The 22,970-nt window shown below is 31.1% G+C and overlaps 1 protein-coding gene across 4 annotated transcripts in view; it reads right to left on the bottom strand.

The window, feature by feature from the left end:
• The window catches only part of LOC119837333 (ras association domain-containing protein 10), a 91,065-nt gene that overhangs the window by 7,207 nt on the left and 60,888 nt on the right, over positions 1–22,970 (bottom strand). For 3 of the 4 annotated variants that reach the window (XM_038362874.1, XM_038362875.1, XM_038362873.1), the window contains one exon: positions 10,296–10,351. The gene's annotated coding sequence lies outside the window, so the exon portion shown is untranslated. Of the gene's footprint in view, positions 1–10,295; positions 10,352–18,741; positions 18,763–22,970 lie in introns of all 4 variants that reach the window. The other variant, XM_038362876.1, reaches the window with a different exon arrangement.

Here is a 22,970-nt window from a genome sequence, read left to right as displayed (position 1 = left end):
AAAATCATTTTACTTGGCACGGGCCAAATTGCCATCCGAACCGATTCTAAGAAATATTTAGATGAACGATCAACCTTTAATCACCAAAATATTTCGTTTAAGACAACTTGAAAAAGGGTTTTCAATATTTGTATCTCTAAAATCAATTCTTATAATACCTAAATATTGTTTAAGAATAGCTGAGAAACAATCCACTTTATTGATTGTATCAACTAAATTTTCTCATTTGCTACAGCGTATAAATATACATTAGAAATAAATAAATTCTAATAACCTTAATCAGAATAATAGTCTTGATAAGTTTGAATAAAATCTGTCCGTTTTAAATTGATTTAATCGTTGAATCGAGTCTAGAAAAGTCGATTACATACGATCATACTTATGAAGCTACTTATGTGTGTTAAAAAGACTGACTTCGAGATCTAAATAGAAAATTATACACAAAAGAATATTAAGTAAAGATAAAAGTGAGAAGTGACTATGATAATAGTATAAAAATATTTGATATTTATTTTCTCAGCGGTATTATAGCAAATTACAATTACTAAGCACGCTGTCTAAATTCATAGCCTCTTTCCTGTCTCTCTCACTAGCCGAATATGTTGATAATATCAAATATAAAAGAGTATTTGTATATAATTGTATATAGAATATTAGTATCTGTTTTTGTTTGATTTTCATAGACTCATATAATGAATGAATCGCGTTTAAAAATCTGTAAATTCTTAATGTATAATTATGCCAATAGTTTAACTTTATATTCAATTTTTCGATTCGAATCGAATCGAATCGAATTTTGTAATATGAAGTTTTTTGATAGCCAGACTAAAGTCTAGCCTCTTCCTGAAAGCTGTTAAGCTTATTAATTACGCTCTTTCTTTATCCAAAGAAAACTATTACCCACTCTTTTTAGTACCTAAACACCCATCATCAGTTATTGTTCACACAAAATGTGCATTTAAAATGTCATTACCCAGTTGTTTTTGTGACTGATGGAAGGCATTTCAACACAATGATGAGACTGTGCATTATCTTTGTTATATAAGATAATAGACTGCGGGAATACCAACGCATCGAAGCTCACTAGTTTTTGTGGACGTGATGTGATATGACATGAAGTTTCGACAAATGTTTAAGAGTCGGTAGTTAGAAATAAATTAATGTGAAAATAACATAATCAAATATTTATATTATTATTCTATGGGAGTAATTGTCTTCAAATTGTCAGAACTAAATCGAATTTAAATGCGATCGCATGTAAGGTACCAGCTTTCGAAAAAAAGGATTTCCAAAATAGGTTGACTCAGTAATACGTTATAAGGCAATATACACATAAAATATAGTCAAATTGAGAAAATACTCCTTTTTTCAATTCGGTTAAAAACAAAGACTCACGTTACAAAATAATACGATGATATGGATTTTATTGCTTATCTAGATACATTTTCTTCAGTTTATTCACACTGCTTACAACACATATCAAAGAATTCGAAAAGAGTTTTAATAAAAACTAGCTATTCCCCGCCGCTTCGCACGCGTTATATTGTGACTAGTTTAATAGATGTTCTTCAATCACTCTATATATGAAAAAAACAATCAAAATCCGTTGTGTTGTTTTAAAGATCTAAGCATACACACACATAAGGACGCGAGAAGCGACTTTATTATACTATTTATTAATTTATTTAATTAAAAGAAAACTTACAGCTATAAATACAATCGTAGTATTAGTGAATAAGGACAATTACAAGTTTTCACATGTATATACCAGTATAATAAAAAAAACGTCGTTCGTATTATAATTTACATCCCGCAGATTTAATGTTTAAAAAAGGCATTAACCATATATTTTTTAATTGATGTTCTGTGGTACATAAAAGATCTAAATTCATCTCTTTCATTAGGAGATTGAAACTGTAGTGATATCGCAAGTGTCTTTATAAATCATAATTATTATATTACTTACAGCGAAGGTGGTACAGTAACGCGCTACTGTTTAGTCATCAATTTACTCTACAACTTTCTTTTATCCGAGAAAGCGTTATGTCACAGAAACGCGCCAGTCACACCTTTCATTTGATCCATCAATAATTACTCGTCTAATGTTTGCAATTAACTCTAAACACGTATATGTATGTATATTCAATATGATTTATGTCATAGGTGTATTTGTTTTATTACAGTCTATATGTATATGTAACAGCAGTTCTTCGTAAAGTGTTCACGTTTGTTCATCCGCCTCTATTAAAATGTATATCTATTTATTACATATAGTATTCTACTGTGGGAGTCGAGCACGCTTCGGCACGAATTGGGCCAGCTCGCACCGGGGAAGTACCACACCCCCACAGAAAACCGGCGTGAAATAGTGGCATGCCACTGTGTTTCGTACGGTGAGTGGGGGAGCCGGAGGCCCGTTTCCTTTTCCTCACCCGTCCCAGTCCATTCCTTCTTTCCAGTCGTTAATCCATTCCTTTTCCCTTACCCCAAAAAAGCGGGCAGCGCATTCGCAGAGGCCCTACCTTTGCAAATGTTCATGGGCGGTGGTGATCGTTTACCATCAGGCGAACCACCCGCTCAGTTGCCCGCTATGACATAAAAAAAAAAATAGTCGTCTGGAAGATATCGCTATCTAGCGATAAGACCGCCGTCTGTGCATATTTTCCGTTTTTACCTGTGTTTTATCTATGTTTTTATGTAGGTTTTGTGTGCAATAAAGTTTGGTTCCTTTTCAAATGAAAATAAAACCAAAAAGGGAAACCAACTAGGTTTATAATATTGTTATTTGAAAAGTAACTGCATAATTTCTAGCCTGCCGTTATTGCGGAAAATGAACAAAGCGATGGTATTTAATTTGTTTGTATGACAAATCAAATGTGCTTCTAAATGAATTATTGCTTCAATAAATAGAGAAAATTTGATCTCATCTATTGTTTGATTAATCCTTGAACTAGCTTCTATCTTGGAATTGTAACTGTTAATTATTATTAGAGATAAATGATAATTCACAGAAGCAATTGCATATGGATTACCATGAATTGTTACCTCGTATACAATATGCGGGAATGACTGTCACCTTAACAACTGCGGCGTGAGCTTAAGTGAGGAGATTTTAGTTTTTATTATGTACAAACATTGGATAATTTACACTTATTCAGTTAAGGAACAGCTTTTTTAGCTATTTTAAACTCTTGTTTACTACTAATACAACTTCTTTTTCTTTAAAGAAATTGTATTGTGATTAGATTTTGCAGCGCTTTTAATTATTTTCATTTTTTACTCAGGCCGCTGGTGATCGGTCGGTTTGGTAACCTTTGGGGGAGACTTATGTCCAACAGTGGACATTCTAAAAGGCTACAATGACGGTGACGATTTATTGTGGTTAAACTATTCAATAGTTTATCGTATTAACTTTAAACATTGTTAAATAATTGCTAAAGAAGTGTAACGTATGAACGTATAATGTAATATATCTTTTAACCTAGCGGGTATCTACACTCCGTGTTTTATTAAAACCTAAAACCTACGTATATAAGTACATTTCTCTTATATAAACAAAAAACGAAAATAATAATCTGATATTGAAATAGGATAAACACGTTCTCTTATTTAAGCAAAATTCCCAAAAAACAAAATGGTTCTCAATTTAACTGTAATTTTCTTTATTATATTTCTCGATTCTCGGTTTTTCGGTTTTCAAGCGATTGGCATAATTATTTTTGTGTTAATGAAATTTTAACAATTTGGTCCCATTTGTAAATCATTTACCAATTTACCAATTTTTTTATATTTTTTACACGTGTAAATATCGCTTCAGTTTATATCTTTCAACTGTCGTTGGAATCATTCATTCTTTGTGATAAAAGCAGACAGGAAGCATATAGATAGCTTATACACACAGTCGTTAAGATCCAGTTATCGTATGGGAAAGCAAATTTGAAGACCAATTAATAATCGACGTTATCAGTAAACGAAGTTCTATAGTTGATCGTTTTCTTTAGTGTAGAGGTAGGGGTCAAAATGAATTTAACAAACCTTGTAGCAAAGAGAGTTGAAAACTACATAAATATAAATAAATACTAACAATTAAAAAAAGATAAGAGAAACTGATTTTCAAAGGTTTCTCTTAATTTATGATGAAGGTTTCTTTTGCTCTAAATAAGCTTTAAAAGAAACCTTAGAAATTAACATTTATGAGTTAGGCATTTACAACAAAAAAGTTCCTACAAAACATATTCCTTATTTCTTAAAAGCATATTGGTTAAACGTGTTAGAGACATTAAAGAGTTTTTTTAATTCAGATATGAATTATAGCAATTGTATTAATTCTAAAAAATAAATCCTTGTCGTCTTATAGAAAATTAAAATCAATCGTTGATATAAGAGAATATAATTTTGAATATCTCAAACCGTTCAAATTGTGTGGCCCAATTCGTGCCGAAGCATGTTCGACTCCTACAATTTTTTTTATGTCAGGTGATCCTCATCCAGGTGACCACGGAGACCGTTCGCAGTATAAGCCATACTGCAAACGTAAGGGCAATACGTATACTATAATAATCTTTTTAAGATGTGTGAAGGCTTTTTGCTTATCATCATGTCATATTGACTTGAAAAAACACAAAGTCGGTGTGTATTCATTACAGTATAGTTCGGGACAAGAAGTGGCATTAAATTTTACACTCCTATATATTAATAAGCATAGAATTTTACTAGAAAAACTTCCTTAGGTGTAGCCATTACCAAGTACGTAGGAAACATGTGTTCCACCTCACAGCTCTATAGTTTTTTTAATTAATTACAATATGATATATATTATACATATCAACCCACACCTCGTTCTTAGTAACAATGAGTAGACACATGTAATTAACATTGACAAAGGTATTGCGTGTGCGAGACATTGTGTCGTTACATAATGTATGAGATAACATTGAAACCAATTAATACGAGGTGTAAGTGTAGATGAAATACTCGGTTTATTTGGTAGTGTTAATTTTTCTAATATTATGGCGCTAATAAATGTAAATTTGTTACACTGAGACTGTAGAGATTCAGCATATCTTCACTCTTTTAAACATTCCCTAAAAGCTTAATGTTTTTACGCTAAATAGCTTCACCTGTATGTTTGTATCTCACCGACGACTTTAAACGGAATTTAATCCAAACTTTGCACACTTATCAAAGATCGGGTTTCATGGGATTTCATGGGTTTATCTTATTATCCCCAGTTGAGTCGCCAGAATGATAGTAGTATTAGTAATAGTATTTCAAATTGAAATAAGAAATAACATTGAAAGGTTTAGTCTACCCTAATTCACGTCCTTTTTCCCTGGAGCGACGAGAAAGCCATGACGTTTCGGTATAAAAAGGGTCTTCTGTTTGTAGATTTTGACCACCCTGAGCTGAGGCATCAGGAAATTCACGGGTATTAATATAACTCCTGTGAATTCTCCCAGTGCCAAGACCCAGTGTGATGTGCTTGCTTCTGTCAGCTTCTAGAATGTTCTTTATATATTGAAGGGACCTGCCAAACTCCCAATATATCTTCTATATAAAATCTTTTCACTTCGCAAATATATTAAATACAATTATCGTTAATATAATAATTAAGGAATAATAACTGAAAAGAACACACTGCTATTTTAATAAGCTTTATAAATAAGTTAACCTATAATTAAAACATTTTGGGAGATTACCATTAAACAAATTCTCTGCTACTTATCTCGCTTTTAAACATTTGATCCATACAAACTTACTACTCAGCTTCGTAACCAATAGCTCCCACAGCAATTTACAACAGTTTTTTCTATAATGGTCACATTAAGCAGTGGTTAGGGCTGTGGTGAACCGCAAATATCCGCAAGGTATGGTTGCCGTTACAGATTTGTTTTTGATCAATTTACTTTGTTACTAATGGGTAAATGAAATATACATTTCAATTTTTAGTGTTATAGCATTGTAATGCTTTATAAATGAGAAATTTTGAAAGAATTGGAAAAAAATTTGATCACGAGGCGGGAATTGAACCCGCGTCTTTTTGCCAAACGGTAGCAACGCCTAGTCTCTCGCTTACCCGTGAACCCGCTTCACGGGTGGCCGAGGTTCTTTCAAAATTTCTCATGATATATACATTGTCAAGCATTGACGTTTTTCGCACTGAAAAGAAGCATCTATGGCAATATTGATTTTATTGTGTTATAATTTCAATCAATTGTAATTACCGAATACTCGTTTTAATAATTATCAGAAGTAAATTGAGAGATAAGGCCAAGTTAAATATTGTTCAAGGAAAAATTTACTTACTTATAGAACAAGCATTACAGAGGTCACAAAAGTAAGTGTATCTTAATATTTTACATTATATATTCTTCATAACATTTTTTAGTAAAAGTTTCAAAAAAATATAAATGTACATTAACAATATAGGTAATATTTCAACATTTTAACATATTATTACATTACATAGTTAACATTTTGTTAAATCAGCTATTTCTGGAATAGGTACTTAATTAAAACTTATTACTCTAAGTTGCTTGCGAATTACTATATTAAATTCTATATGACTGTTCGGTTGTAAAACTGAAATAAAGTAGACATCTACGTCAGTAATCTATATCAGAGATGTAAAATTAATGGCAGTAATAAATAAGACTGTTTGTAATAGACCACTATAAGCTTAAGTACTCTAATCTATATGAATCATAATTAAAGCTATACAAAGTTGCAAAACAATTTTTAATGAGGAAATAAGTAATTAACCTTTTAAATAGTTTTCGTTCGATGTACATTTTTCATGATACTTGAAAAGTCGTAGGTATGTTATTATTACGATACGTACACACAAATTGAATTGTATTCTTCGTGCATAAGATTGAAATTCCTTTAGCACAATCGGAGGTTCTGTTGTTACGGCCGTTTCCATGGTAACGCGTTGAAAAACCAGCCACGTTATTTCCTTTGGTTATCAGATTTTGAAAACAAATTACACGGACATTATTGAAATGTTTTCTGAAGGTTGCTTGATGTTTATTTTTGTCGCGGTGGTCATTAGTTTTATTAGTATACGACAACGAAGAACAAATATTACATTTCTATACTTAGTATCGTAAAATATTATATAGTATATATAGTACATATAAGTTGATTGTACCTACACGGAAAACTACATCTAACGTCGTAATAATAATGGGCTTATTCCACATATTGATCGATTAGAAAGCATACTGAATAAAAAATAAGGGAGAAACCAACTCAACAATTGAACTTGTCCATTATTTTACGCTACCTAAATAGATATAAATAAAAAATGCAACACCTATACTAACAATGTATGTATCTATATTTGACATAGTTGTATGCTCTTATTAATAATGATTTTTAATTGATCAGATAGTAGCAACCAAAAAAAGACATTGAAGGTTAAAAAAATTAGAAAACCCCAGCGTTAAGTGAATTCTCGCGCAAAATTATGCCATTTTAACAATGCAATGATAAACTCAACAAGACAATTAAGTTAATAAGCCTGTCGCATGTTCTCGGTTCATTCTTGTAAATCTAGATAGTGCACATGCAAGACAACTTTGAAGACTCTATTCAGTGTGTATTTTTATAGGATAAACTCTGTGGAAAAGCGGTCGAACTGAATAAAGAGTTGACATGGGCTAAAAGCGATGATATTTAGTATTTAATACTTCCGCAAAAGAGTGTAATGATAAAATTGAGATTATGTGACTTCAATGCATAATTTGAAAGAAGTCCCTCATACAACATGTAAGTTATAGTATATTTTTATTAACCTCATTCCAATTGGAATTTAAACGAAGTTATTTTAAAAATATATTAAAACCTATATGTTAGCAAAAACTATCAGATACGAAGTAAATTAAAGTGTTTCTAGTAATTTACGTTAAAACTGCACAACAGACAGACAGACAAACATTTTCTTTTAATTATTAATAATAACTTAAATAAAGCTAAACTTAAAATAACTGTTCAGAATTGTAGTTATCTATAAAGGTTTCATAATAATTATATAACATAAAATAACATGTATGTAATGACTGTATCCTTCATAATATAATAGTCATAACAGACTTCCATCATTACCATAACATTTCACCCTATCCCATATCCTGTCATTAACCTTAAGGTCGAAAATCGCGTGCAGAAATCACAGCCCATACGACACAGTTCGTAAAGGTCACCCTACCCCACCTGACCCACCCTTTGTTATGATTTGTCAACCTTTTAATGTGTTTATACTGACTTCCATTCTTTTATACCTACTGGCGTAAGAAACCATATTCTTACTGGTGCTTTTGACATTAATTTGGTCTAGTTTGCATGCAATATATTATAAACGCGAAAGTTTGTAAGTATGGATGGTTGTATGTATGAATGTTTGTTACTCTTTCTCGCAAAAACTACTGGACCGATTGCAATGAAACTTGGTACGTAGATAGTTGGACAAGTGGAATAACACATAAGCTGTTTATTCCGATATTCCTACGGGATACAGACTTACGTGGGGGAAACCGCGGTTCTAATCTATACTAATATTATAAAGCTGAAGAGTTGGCTTGGAATGTACTACTCTCACGAACTACTGGTCCGATTTGAAAAATTATTTCAGTGTTAAATAGCCCATTTATTGAGGAAGTCTATAGGCTATATATGTACCACGGGCGAAGCCGTGGCGGACCGCTAGTACAATATATAATGGATTAAATAATTATTTTATGTATTGCACTTTTTTAAAACTATTATTTTTACACGTGTTCGTTTTATAGATTTGTATTTATAATTAGAATTTAAACTATGTGCCATTATTGATACAGATGATGTTCTTGCTCTTTAATAAGAAGAAATCTCCAGACAGCAAGATACGATATAGGTGTATTTTTACATATGAGTACGCCAATTACTGTTTTTTGTGTTATAATAGGAAAGGAGTTAAAAGCTTCGGTTTAGGTAGAAAGTTGGAAAAAGATAGCTTTTAAAAGTCCAATCAATTTAGTAAAAACGCGATTTATTTATTATATTAAAAAACCCGACGTTTCGAACACTTTACAGCGAGCGTGGTCACGGGGAGACTGAGATGGTATATGTCTTGAAGGTCCTACAGGTCACTGTAAGGTGTTTAAAATCCGTTAAAAATAATTTAATTTCTAAATGTATTATACTCGCGTAAAATCAAACACAAGAAAAAGTCAAATTAATTTATATTTTATCGTTTCAAAAGTACATTTACCCAAGTCCTAAAGTTAGCTTGAATAAATAAGTTGATAAGTATGAGTTTAAACAAATATGACATTCATCGAAATGATAACCTTTCAAACTAGTTGTTCGTATAAAAACACCAGTTTTCCTTCCTAGGATAATTATACCGATTGCACCCTTTTTCGTAGTATTGCATGACTTGTCGACAGATGCATTTCATGTGTTTTTCTGTATACATAAAGTGACCTCGAGAAAAGGTCAGAAATAACAGATGTTATTATTCTAAATTGAATTAATAAATATTTTTTATGAGAACTTTTTAATTGTTTTGTGAAATTTAAAATGGTATATATCATTTCAATGATAGATTCATATATAGAATTTGTTCCATCTTTCTTATGTATAAGGTAAATACATAGTATATGTAGAAAATAAATTAGAATTACATTTTTTATACACAGCATGATATTGTAAATTACGTTCTTTGATAATTGCCACGATTCATTGTCTTTGTGATTTAATAATAACTTTGTTGTTTTAAGCATTATAATGGCCTAGATACGTAAAAATTTAATCTATATTTCTTCTCTCTCTAGGTCTTCATGAATAAAATATGGCTTCTTTGTTTTGAAAAATTTTTAATTTCTTAATCAGCGCAAATGTTTCGTAACATACAATATAATATACAACTTAAGTTGAATGTGTGTTAAAAGTTAAAAATATTATAACTTATTATCTGATGGAATGATATCAGGTTCATAAAATTATAGCTAAAAATAACAAAAAACTGACTTTAATGATAGAATTAACTTAATCACTAGCTCTTATATTCGTATGTAAGAAAATTATTTAATTATGGCGATCCTAGTACGGACAATAAGATGAAATTAACCATCTACTAATGTCGCCGATCTTTGATAAGTGTAGAAAGTTTTTATAGAATTTGTCCGATTGAACTGACTCAAAATCGAGTCTAAAGGAGACGGTTACATACAAAGATACAGGTGAAGTCAATAAAACAGTATTGAAACGTATATAGTAACATTGTTTATCAACAATTATTAGGTTCTTACCTTTTGATCACGATGTAGTTAAATGGACATTTCCTCTGTTTGCATAAGAACGTGATCTGAAAATAAAAAAGGAATAAGTTAATACCTTAATACAGATCAAAATCAATAATGCAATGTAAGCATCTATATATATACAATATATGTATATACAATATATCTATATGTATACACAATATTATAATATTTATTCTTTATTGAATTATAGAGGAAAAATAAACACATAACAAAAACTGAATACAACAGGCGCTCTTATAGCATAAAACAAAGTCACTTTCTCTGTCACTATGCCCCTATAAATGCTTGAATCTTTAAAACTACGCAACGGATTTTGATGGGGTTTTTTTTAATAGATAGAGCGGTTCGAGAGGAAGGTTTATATGTATAATATCTATTAAACTAATCCAAGAAATCCGTTGTAGCAAGAATCTAACAATTGTGTGGAATGAAAACACATTTTAAAACTCACTTTATATTATTTTTAGTAGATTTCAAAATAAATTCCACATATAATAATATTTAACCGGATTTTTTACCCCGTGACATACAAAAGTGTTTCATACATGCTTCAGTTATTTTAAACGAGCGCAATTAAACGGGTTTTTACCTAGAAGTTATAAATTTGAATGACTAAAATCCGTTACTGTATCGTCAACTGAGCACTTAGTTAGGATATACTCAGAATACTAGGTTTTATTGGTTATGGTAGCGATGGCAAAAAAAATTACAATTATAAGGCGCGTGTCATTTATTGTTTTTGCCATTAATATTGTTTTTTGCAATTAACAAATAATTATTTTTTGTGCTTTCTATAATAGAAGCTTTTTTGAATCAAACAATTTTGAATGCATTTATTGTGAAAATTGAACACTCCCTTCAGAATTATCCAAGTCAGCTCATTCAGTCAGTACAGGGTGTACGTATACAAAGTTTCATCAAAATCCGTTCAGTAGTCTCAGCGTGATTGACGGACAAACATCCACACAAACAAACTTTCACATTTATAATTTTAGTGTGATTTAAAATATAGTAAAAATTTTGCAGGTGTATAAAAAAGTTCACTAAAGTTAGAAAGGACTAGAATAATTTATATTAATTTCTAACGAGCATAATACAAAACAAGAATAAATCATAACAGAATGTTGTGTCAGTCGGATCGTGTGCGAAATTTCAAAATACTCTTACACTGTTACTTTATTTTCAAAGTAGGTTATCACGACTCGAGTCTCAATATAAAATAGATAGCGCAATTAATTTTATTAATAGGCTTGTTTTGCTGCCACTACTATAAGTGACAGCAATGGACCGCGCCGGAGAAATAGCGGAGGCCTATTTAAACATTTTTTACTGTTTTAAACTAATTAACTCGATTGCGAAAATTTTGCTGGCTTTTTGCTGCAATACTATTCGTATTATATACGTGTAATGAACAAACGTAATTTCTTAAAAGCTTTAATATAATTAAAACAACCAACGACAACCGGAGGTAAAGTCGCAAGCACAGATTATACGATTTGTCTAACGATTATTTTAACTTTAACGAAATATAGTATTTTCTTGTGTTTGATTTTACGCGAGTATTATACATTTAGAAATTAAAAACTTTTTAACGGATTTTAAACGCCTCGTTTTTAATCTCCCCGTGACCACGCTCGCTGTAAAGTGTTCGAAACATCGGGTTAATAATATAATGAATAAATTGCGTTTGAAATCCGTTAAAAAGTTTTTAATTTCTAAATTGAACGAAATAGAAGAGAAGTAAGTAATTGCTCTGAGGTCAATAGAAATTAACTCATGATTGGGGTTTATATAAAATCGTTCCTTTTAATATATTTAAATTATGTATTACGTGGTTTGTCCGCGATGGAGTTCTAAACCACTCAACCCATTTTAATCAAATTTGCACACCATGTGCAGTTTGATCTAACTTGAAATATATGATTGTTTATATTATTTCAATTACGATAAATGACTACCCGGGCGGAGCCGGGGCGCGCATCTAGTCATTATATAACTATCAGTGTGTAATATATCGATATTTCGCTAAACCTTTAATACTACATAGTGTTTGCTTTTGAAATGTATCTTCATTTCATTCTTCCAGATAATCACATAATAGCTACAGTAACAACGATTATTATATTAATTAATTTATCTATAATCAATGATTGACTTGTTTTTTTTTTTTCATTTTTAACCAAGGTATAAAGAATGGGACTTTCGGCTCGAAAAACTTAAACTCATTTTCATCAAAGTTGGTCAAGTTCCATTAAATGTTTGCATTGGCTCCCGTCTTTTAAGCTTTTTTCATTATATACTAGAATAATTAATCAATGTTTAATTTGAACACCGGCAAGATTTTTATCTTTCGCCACTAGAATTTAACTGGTTCACGCTCAACCCTGATTAAAATACAAATAATATGGTCAACTTAATCGTAAATACTTAGAAGTGTTAATTATGATAATACTGAGTGCAAAATAGATGAATTAGTTTAAGATTTTCGCGGAATGCTGTTTATTTATTAGTGGTCATTTAAATAAACTGATTATATTAGATTATAACAGTATGGAATGTATATAGATTTTAAACAAAAGTTAAAATAGGCCTTTTGTTTAAAAACACACAGTTTTTAAACAAAAGGCCTATAAATTGAATGATAATAAAATTTTGGTAGGTATTATCTTAAATCAATATTTACGAGGAGATATAATGAATTGGATTATATAAATGTACTTTACGTCTGACGGCTGCACTGAATTTGACAATTAATATTTTTAAGAATTATGATGATCAGGTCAAGATGCGTATAAAAGATAATAAAATTGAACTAAAAACTACAGCTGGCGGTGTTTCTGTATCATACAAAATCTTTTTTCTCTTATATTTTCTAATAAACAATCATATGCTTGCATGTATATCTAAACAATGAATCGTAGATTTTTTTTATTTTCTACAAAATTTATCATAAGCGTAAAAAAATCTCTAATAATTTAATACCGTTTAATGATCATGTTTATTTCATAAAAATTTATGAAAACCAGTACACAGAATATGTAATATGAATAAATCAATGTCCACCTTGTTTGTCAATTACTCTACATTGTTGAGCGTTTTGTAACGCTTATCACGTTCTAGATCTAATCGTGACCAGTATACCTTGACACCTGCGATTTTGAGGATTATTTAAGGCCATTTTTACGAGTAAGTTTCATGTCTAGCTGGGATCTAGTTTGTGAAAAACGAAACCATAACTTTACTTAAACTTTTTAAAGAATAATGTTGTTTCTTAAGGTTACTGGGGACTTTGGAGGAGTCTGAGCAGTAAAACAACCAATATGTGAAAAATATTTTTCATATATCGCCACGTATTAAACCAGACAATCTCAGACGATGAAAGTATCATACAGAAGATCGCCGTGAAGTAGTAATATGCTACTGCGATTCGAGCGAGGATTATAAAAAGCATTCTAAATTTATTATGTGCTCAACATGAATACATCTATATCTCTAGAGAAATATATTTTTCCGGTAAAACTAAAATTTAAGATTGGAAAAAACGGTATAGAAATTTGACAAATCGTTACAGAAAATGACAGAATAGCATCTTCCAGTTCCTGCGATTCGGAATCAAGTAAATTTATCGAAAAGTCATCAAAATACTGCCTGTCGCACGGATATATTGTAATACTTTAATATTTAGGCAAGTCTAGTCAGGTCTAGTGCAAGACTGCTAAGCGTGACATTTTATGGAAATTAACCTATTACATGTTGACAAGCGTGATCGATCGTGTGACCATTTTTCTTTGTATGAAGTAGTCAGCCTGCGGTCGAAATTCGACCACATTCATAAAGAATAGAGTGGTATACGCGTGTGTGTATCAATTGCTTGCTGGTGTGCGTATTTTTTATAAACAGCATTCTGTAAGTACCAATTTTGATACTAATAAAAGCGCAATTTTCGTAAAAAGGACAAAGATTTTATTTCGCGTATTAATGTCGCCTGTCATGTCACACGACTGTCTAGGATTTATCTAACTCAAATATCTGACCAAATTTAGATAAATATTTATCATTAAAATAAAAATTAATAATATGAATTTTGCTTTAAAATGAATAAATGTTGATTAAAAACGCTATTATAATGAAAAAATACGCTATTCTATTAGCAATCCTTTCAACCAAGAGTAATAACATAAAATAGAGGGTCAAACAATAATGGCCGTCGCAAAATTGCTTTAATAATAATAATTAATGGTGGAATACAGATTATGTTTTAATTGTAATAGACGGTAAAATTACGGCTAAAATAAATCATTTTTTTCGTCCGTGACACGAATAAATTAATTGGTGCCAAGATCGTTTATAGTTAATTGTTTTATTTATACGGTTGAGGTTAAAGTCAATTTATAAGAGTATCATTATATTTTATTTATTCGCAACTTCCGTATATATTTTTCATTTTTTTTTATCTTATTTAGTGTTGTAAGAATTGTCTATGACTACCAGCAATATAATAACCATTTTGTTGCTTATTTTAAAATCATTTAGAAATATATATGCGGTGATATTTTAGTTAGTAGGGTTTCTGATATATAAATAAGTTTACCTCAGTTCTTAATAAAATAATCACTATGAAAGCATACCATCCCCAATGAGTCAATACTTTATATCATAATTAGAAACATTATTTACTCTTACTGTGACATAAGACACTTTTTCCATTACAAATATTGGGATTTAAGATCCGTTTGCTTATTAGAAGCAGCTTGCTCTTCGCTCGCGTAGTCGAAGCAAAATTCGTATGGAAATTAAATGTATTACCCCTGCAAAAAGGAGCGTCTAACACTCTCTAGCCTCTTATCTTCAGACCCAAAATGGAATAGTTCTATTGCCACGAGAAAGAACATACGAAAAACACGCGCGTTTAAAATTTAAGTGAGTGTTTGATTTAATAATGTGGTGGAGTTTTCATCTTACCAAAACACGTTAAATGCTTTTTAAATCGTTAAAAATACGATTGTACCCCTTTTTGTGAACAGTTGCTTTTTATCTATTCTCTAATCTATTTAATTACTTAGTTCATTGAAGTATTATTCAATTCTTTATATATTTTTTAATTTTCCTTCTACATAAACTTTTCCTGCAATTCCGATCGTCCGCAAATGCAATATAGCCAACTAGAATCCATTTTTTAGCACCAACATACGATATATACAGTAAATGCTACTCGCTACGACCGTATAAGGGCATATCGGTCAAATGCTTTATATACGTTTCATTATAATGTGGATTGAGAAATGTATACACACTGAATTATACAAAATCATTTACTAGCTAGCCAGGTTTTATGGAAATTCCCATCAGAATGTTTCATCATCATAAAAAGTATATTGATTGCTTGGTGCCATCGTGTACACGTTAAAAATTCCTTTACAAAAAGGTTGACTGGAAGAGATTGCTGTTGAGCAATGAGGCCGCCTTTTAGTACACATGTGCCCGCATGGTCTTTTTATACTGACAATTTATTGTTCTCTTTTTTATAATCCATTGGTTAACATGTACTATATGTTCTATAGGAATATATAAATAAAGCCTATGTCACTCTCTAGCCTCCTTTTTATCACCACATAAACCATGCCAAAATCGCTCCGTAGTGACGTGAAAGAATAACGAACTAACACTTTCGCGCTTAAAAATCAAGTAAGATATAATCATCCTCTTTTAGAAGTTTGGCTTTGACGCGAAACTTGTTTTTAACTTTGAAAAGTTGCATAAATTTTGGTTTCTTGTGTAGCATTATTTGATCAGTCTGAGTTTTTGTTATAGGGCATTTGTTTTAAACTTTTTGAATGATTCTTTCAATGATTTGCATATCGATCGTTTTCTTATAGAGTTCTATTTAACATCAGTTGCAATTTGAACTTTGTATAGTTTACATATAAATACTATTTAGGTAATATTGAAGAATGGAATTGAAATGTGATATTGATTCTTTCAATAATTGGTCTGTTATCTTATCCCTGGGACCATGATACAGAGAAACACACAACAAGCTATCTATTCATAAAACATATCTATCTTAAACCTTCAAATTGTCAGAACTAAACCAAATTTAAATGAGACGGGTTTCACCAGCTATCAAATACAAAACCATCAAAATCGTTTCACCCAGTCGAATCTCTGAGGTAACAAACCCAAAAAGCAATCGACTCGATAACCTCTTTATTTAAGTCGGTTGAAAATCTCACCACCCACATATAAAACACTAAAATACCACCAGAGTGTTACATGCCAGTATCCATTGACACAAAATGGCGAGCATAAAGCAATTTGTTAAAGCAACAAACTTTTTATTGCTTAACAAATTAATATTTCGATCGCACACACGTGATAGGTGATCTAATGAGTTCGTGGGTTTACTAAAACCTATTGAAATTAATTGTATATATAGAAGCAGTAAAATGAGATGGCACGCGACTGCGACCGCCAACGCAATGTTAAGTAACACATTACATACTAGCTTTCCTGCCGCGGCTTCGCTTGCGTCAAAGAAAAGCCCGCATAGATCCCGTTTCCATAGGATTTTCCGGAAAAAACCTCTTCTATCTCCTTTTTTACGTTCAAAGTGCATGTAAATTGAGACAACAAATGTCTATGGAATTCTTTTTGTTTCATACAAACTATAAAATATATTTAAACGTTATTTCACAGTTTTAACTTTATTATTATTTTAAATTTTTCTATTTGGTTACAACTCACATTTACACTGGAAGAATTTTAGAAAACACTTACACTATATTATCAAACAAAAGTGAAGTCCTGTGTCGCCTAGTGGGGTATGGGGCAGACAATATACATCAGTTTCACTGATAGATTTTTTATTGTGGACAAGTAGGTGATTGACCGAGACATTATTTTTTTGTGTGTCTCAACTGGGAATCGAACCCAGGACCCCTCGGATCCACGCTCGCGTTAACTACTATACCAAGGAGGTAGTCATATTATCCAATAGCTCTTTGTATAATTATTAAATATGGAAATTTTCATAACTCATGAATTTTTAAAAAATTATTTCTAATATGTAATGTATGCAATGTATACGCTTAAATGTAAAAAAAAACTTTTGTTTTCGAATAATACAGAAAATTTATGGCAACCTTTTCAAATTCAGCACATATGTTAAAATTTAAGTTCTGTGTGTAATCTTCTTTACTACCATTTTACGACTGGCTTAGACGCGGGTTATTAATTTAATACTGCTGTTTAATACATGGATATTTAATCCGCATTAATGGAGAAGTTTTAATTGTCTATTACATGTATGTAGACACACTGTCTAGAAATATAATCTGGTGATATTTCGTTTCATACAACGTTGCGGCGAAACTGTTAAAAGATGATAATAAAATATCCAATAAATAAGTATTATTGATATTTATTTAATATTTCATTTCTCAATTTATTACAGCTATGTATCTTTTATGTAAAATATATTTTAGAGGAGTCGAAATTTAGTAATGAAAGAGTACATTTGATTTGCGATGTTTTGTTTGTCCTTGTAAGTCTTTTGCGAATCGTTTTATAAAAAAAAATGTTTGAAATAAAAAATTATAGTATTAATATAATCAATTTGTATTGTTGTTTATTGTTAGCATTTTTATAAAAAGTTTTCAAACGATAAACAGACGAAACAAATTATATACACAAAAAACTCTGTATGTTTTTAACCATATTTATATCCTTCTTTGTTAATAAATATAAAAGAACTTTAATATAATTGCAATAATAATAATTAAAATAGGTGCGTAGATAATTAAATTGACAGTATAAACTCAGGTTGGTGTGAGGGGAAAACCAGAGCACCCCTTGTTGGCTCACATTAATGAAATTGCAAAGGGTAAAAACCACCCTGTACTAATGTATAGCGTGACGTGTCAACTTCGCTATAAAAGGCATTGTATATATATATATCCCTAGCTAAAAAGGGAAATATCAAGCAAAATAATACATTTTGTTGAAAAATAACAACCTATTTGCTAGGTTTTCAGCTATTCGCTTATGATTTTATGCCAAAACAATATAATAATAATATCCTTCAGTTATATGTATCTATTCCTTAAATATTAAATATTATTTCGAAAGCTTAAATGAGCATTTTGTCCCTTTTATTTTTACTATATATTAAACAATAAAATAACAGAGCTTTAAAACGGTGCTCATAAATAAATATCTCATAACTTATTAGTTTAAAAATCGTGTGGTATAAGACAACGAAACACTAGTGTGGATAGGTGAGGCATTAGACAAATAGCGTGTAGGTGTACAAAGCGTGTTTATTCAGTATTATGTACATAAAATTGTGTTTGTACGTCCGTACATCTGTGTACTTAATATATTACAGCGTTTGATATAAAGCTCACTCCTATATAACCTCCAAATATCTTACCATTTCGCCGTTTTCTTCGTTCTGCAAAACAAACAGATGTTAGTTATTATTAAACGCATAGTGTTTAGGTAAATAGGCATATGCCTGTTTTTATATGAGAGTTGCCAATGGAGCTGGTGGGTCACCTGGTGAGAAGCAAGAGGCATTTGTAGAGGTTATACGCCTCTGGACCAAATTATGGGGATGGGATATGGAAAGGATTGATGAAGGAAATAAGATACCAATACAGGCCACAGGATATTTAAATAGTTACTGGTGTATGTCTTTAAATTACTTGTTCAGAATATATTATAAAATATAATAGTATTACTTATGTCTAAAGTTTCTTTATATATCGTTTAATGTAATTATGTATTAAATTTATACACTGTACGTTATTAAAATTTATTAGGATGTAAGTATACTATGAAAATTTGTGCATATGCATGTTTGTTTCTCTTATCAAAGCGTAAAAACTAATTAATGAAACTTTACAGTAATACAGCTAAAATTCACGGGTAGTGTCCGTGGGTCTGTTTACAAGTATTTATATGGCTCATGTCTTATTCCGATGTATAAACTGTATTATAGTACGACTGGTACGGTTAATGATAGTACCTATAATAATGTTCCAATCAAGTTAAAACGCTCACATAAAGAAAAATGCGCAGCCGCACGACAATTTACGTTTCGTTTGTTAAATAAGTTATTTTAATTAGGCAGTTAATAAGATTCAAGATTCTCTAATAAATACTTCTTGCAGATATATACACGTCATGAATTCATTTGAATGATTTCAGTTAAGCCTTAACAATCAAATATTCAATGAATTTTCTACAATTAAACGCAATAACATTTATGGAGTGAATTAAGTTCAATAGGTTTGCACCAAGAACTATTTAAGGACATTGATTAGATAATTCAAGTGACGAATCAATAGGCGTTATGTACAGAATCTAGCAAATTGAGGGTATGTGAATACTAGCACACATATTTCTGGAAGGTTCTAATGTCTATATCAGTCTTCAACTAACTCAAACACACACTTCACTAAAGCTTTAATACTTACATGCGATGCCATGTTCTCCTGGTGGTGCTTTGAACGAGAATGGTGCGTGGGTTCCGCTCGTGGGTTTCTACAACCACCCGTGGGTTACCACCACCATTTTTTGTACAGCACCACGCATGCGCACCACCGGGTGGGGCAGAACTATTGATTATTTCGAAGTACCCCATTATGATTGCCTGATAAGGGTGGCTATTCATGGTGAGGTAGACAAATTAGTATAGGGTGGTGATTTGAAACGAAGGTATTAATTATGTATGGGAGAATGATTGATAGGATTCGTTCAGATAGACCGTTGGTACGTTCATGGACAATCAGAATCGATTTTTTCAGGTTTATTTTCGGTTTGGAATTTGGTATTCTTCGTTATACTATTTTGGGGGTAGGCCTACTATTGTAATGTACAATATGGCCTTAATTTAAATGTTGTATGTATGTTTACGTTGCTTACAGAATTGTGTGATCCGTCCTACAGTAATTTACCCAATGTATTTTGATAGATTCTTGGAACAATAAAGATGGCACTAAAAACTAATAAAAAAAACAGAGAAAGTCTTATAAATTGGAAAGTATTGTCGTTCCAAATTTGCCTTATATTATAAAAGCCATGTCCTTGTATAAAGCAGTAAATATTTATTTACTTGGTAATGATAAATCATTCAAATTGCAGAAGAACTAACATAGATTATATAAAGAAATTAGTAGATATTAGGAGAAATTTCAAAATATCGTGCTGGAAATCTTCGAGTCTTGAAAATCTTGAAAGTCTTTGTCCAGTAGTGGATTACTTGCATTATTAGTATAGATCAATTAAAAATAAAATTGTCCTTAAATGAGTTTGTCAAACAACAATAGTTTTACCAAAATGAATCTTTTCGAATTACGTTAAGGCGTATTTTAACGCCTTATCTAGTTGGTTAAATTAAATGCAACCTTTTTCGGATGAGTTAAAGTCGGATTTTCAAAGCACCACCTCCACCCCGGGTGGACTTGCAGAGGACATTTTTCTCTCTGATTTTTTATCTAATAGATATTATTTATAATATTTCCCAATGTAATTAACATATTATTTTATACCAACCTTTACATTTCCTCTCTTATAAAACAGTATAATTTGTAAGTATATAGTCCGTTCAAGTTAATACATAGCTCCGTATACTATAAACAACAATATATAACTATTGCTTTGTATATCGAATATTCTGGAAAGGAATGCCATTAAAAAGGTACCATTGTGTTCGTTTTCAGCCGATAGGTATTATATTATGTACGGTAAATATTAAAATCAATAGGTTTTCGTGACACACACATTGTCACAGGCGATAGTAAAAGCGCAGTGCGGCATTTTATTTTCAATACAAAGTACATTTGAGCTTTTAATATACAAAGTTCGAAGTAAAATAATCCTGTTTTTATATTTTTATCTATAATGTTTGTTGTTTAATTTTTATTTATATAATACTTTGAGGTTTAATAAGTTTATGTTGTGGGTTCATTACTTACATATAAAAAATTGTCGTAAAAATCTATTTATAACTTGGCTAAACCGATTCGGATAAAATTTAGTACAGTAATTTGAGAGCTGTAAAAGGAGTTTCTAGCCGGGAAATCTCAGGAGAACGGGAAGAATGCGGCTAAAACCCCCGATCTGTCTAGAGAGCTAGGTATTGCAATATAAATGAAACCTTTGAATAAATAAATATATATTTTAGGTAGGTTATGTTAGATATCGGAAATGGCTCCGTATCACTAACACTTTTAAATGGGTTTCATAAGTTTTGTTAGTGCTAAAGAGAGTTAGTGTTAAGTACCTATTGGACTAGAATTAGCGCATAATCGATTAAATTTTCGTAAAAAAACTATTATATTGATAACATTCAAAAATGATAATAGTTTCAATAATAACAATTTTTAGTTGAAAATACGTTTCAAATAAGAAAACTTCTAGTAGAAGATACAATACTAGTATGTAGTATACTTGTAGGAAACCGAACTGATAAACATACTCATTATCTTAGAAATTTTGAAAGAATAGAAAAAATTTCTAATTTATAAAGCATTTCAATGCTATAAAACTAAAAATTAAAAATACTTATTATCTTCTAGAACGTTATATATAAAGGTTTGACCGATTTTATGAATCGAAGCCTCTGGCCTCATATAAATAGAAGGAAGTCGAAGGAGAAGTCATTAATCATTTAGTAGTAGATACAAGAGTTTTACTTTATATGTACGTATGTATACTATTGACATAATATGTCATACTTCACACTAATGTTATAAATATGAAAGTTTGTTTGTTTGGATGTTTGTCTATCAATCACGCTGACAGTTTGATGAAATTTGGTATACAGACAGGGTATGGGCTGACTTGGGTGATAGGATACTTTTTATAAAATAAAATATATTAAATGATACCTTGGGCTAAACCAGGAATCCTGATATCCGGGCGGAGCCAGGACGAGCGTCTAGTATGCTATAGCATCATGAACATAATATATAATTTGATGTAGAGACGACTTCCCCTATTTAAACTAAACTAACTATTTTTCAAACCCTTAAGTGATACAGACTTTGGCGGAACGATCGACGGGTCAGCTAGCGAATATAAAATGGTACAGGGAGACAAAAGAAAAGATTTACCACCGTATGAATTAACCATAGGTCTGGATTGGTTAAACGTTTTTAAACTTATAAATCTTTTAAACGCTCTTAACGTTATCAACAGATAAGATCGTGAAGCTTGTAAATTAGACAAAAAGGGAAATTCTTTGAACAATCACCGGTTGGTTTTATTCGTTGTGTCTACTCGGATCGGTTTTCTTTTGATCACGAGATAAGAATTGAGAAACGGTTTAATTGTATAAGTAATCAGGGTTGTTTGGAGCGTTCATTGAAGGATAGAACCATTCGTTGCTGTACTATATGGTTGTTTTGGGTAATAGCGCACAGCTTATTTGGTGGTCCGTCTGATGATAAGCATTTACAATCGCCCATGAAAAAATACGTTGCTCGTTTGTAGGGGGTAAAGTATAAAGAAAGTTTTGGCAACGGGAATTAAAAATAGGGAAAATTCCTATGGACTGGGAAGGGTATGAAAAAGGATACGGGCATCCAGTTACCCCCGAACGAAAGACTGTTTTCTGTGGAAGTGTGGTAAGTTCCCTGGTGCGAGCTGGCCCAA

The sequence above is a fragment of the Zerene cesonia genome, chromosome 27 (assembly GCF_012273895.1).
Source record: "Zerene cesonia ecotype Mississippi chromosome 27, Zerene_cesonia_1.1, whole genome shotgun sequence".
Lineage (NCBI taxonomy): Eukaryota > Metazoa > Arthropoda > Insecta > Lepidoptera > Pieridae > Zerene > Zerene cesonia.
This window is presented reverse-complemented; position numbering and strand designations above follow the sequence as displayed.